General features: G+C 36.3%; 1 non-coding gene across 1 annotated transcript; it reads left to right on the top strand.

The window, feature by feature from the left end:
- Window positions 1-344: 344 nt before the first annotated feature.
- On the top strand, window positions 345-451 carry LOC140007920 (small nucleolar RNA R71). The gene has a single exon (XR_011815363.1). It is a non-coding gene; the product is annotated as a small nucleolar RNA R71 (small nucleolar RNA).
- The last annotated feature ends 564 nt before the right edge of the window (window positions 452-1,015 follow it).

Genomic DNA, 1,015 nt, shown 5'->3' on the forward strand with positions numbered 1-1,015 from the left:
TAGAACACATAGAATCATCATGATCTCCGCCGCAAGTAGTACAACATGCAACAACTACTCATTGATTAGAGATAGAACCAACGTGTCTATTAAGTATCGTAACCATATTATTCATTTTTGCACTTAACATATTCAAGATATCTACTTCGAGCATACCTGCGGTTCTCCTTGTATTACCTTGTTCGTTTGCCTATTGGCAGTTGTTAGCAGCCATTTCTTCAATTAATTGTTGAGATTCCTCGGCTGTCTTTCCCATCAATACTCCTCCCACTACCGCATCTACATGTGTCTTTGTTGGATAGGTGAGACCATTGTAAAATATTTGGACTATTAGCCAATCTGGTAACCCATGATGAGGACATCTTCGTTGCAATTCCCGATAGCGCTCCCAAACTTCATTCAATGTCTCTTATTCCTGTTGAGAGAAACTAGTTATATCCATTCTAAGTTTAACAGTTTTTCCAGGTGGAAAGAATTTGTTAGGAAAAGACTTAGCTAATTTAGCTCAAGTAGTAAAAGTGTTTGGAGGTTGAGATTGCAACCAAACCTTGGTCTTGTCTCTTAGTGAAAATGAAAACAATCGAAGTTTTATTGCATCATCACTAACACCATTAAACTTAATTGTATCACAGATTTCAAGAAATGTTGACAAATGAGAATTTGGATCTTCAATAGCATTACCTCCATATTAAGATTGTTGTATCATTTGAATCAGTGATGATTTAATTTCAAAATTATTAGCATTTATCGTTGGCCTTACAATGCTAGTTTGAGAATCTTGTGTTCCCGGTAAAGCAAAATCTCGTAAAATTTGCCTATTTGGGTCATTTTCCGCCATTTCTTTCTCAAATGGTAAGTCTATTAAGATTTCCTCTATCGGCTGCCAAACCTCTTGTTCCTCTTGATGCGGTGTATTCCTCCTTTGTCTCCGTAGTGTTTTCTCAATTTTAGGATCGAAAAGTGCAACTTCTCGATTTGATCGGTGCATACACTATAAATAAAAACAAGAGAAATT

Source organism: Coffea arabica, chromosome 5c (genome assembly GCF_036785885.1).
Source record: "Coffea arabica cultivar ET-39 chromosome 5c, Coffea Arabica ET-39 HiFi, whole genome shotgun sequence".
Taxonomy (NCBI): domain Eukaryota; kingdom Viridiplantae; phylum Streptophyta; class Magnoliopsida; order Gentianales; family Rubiaceae; genus Coffea; species Coffea arabica.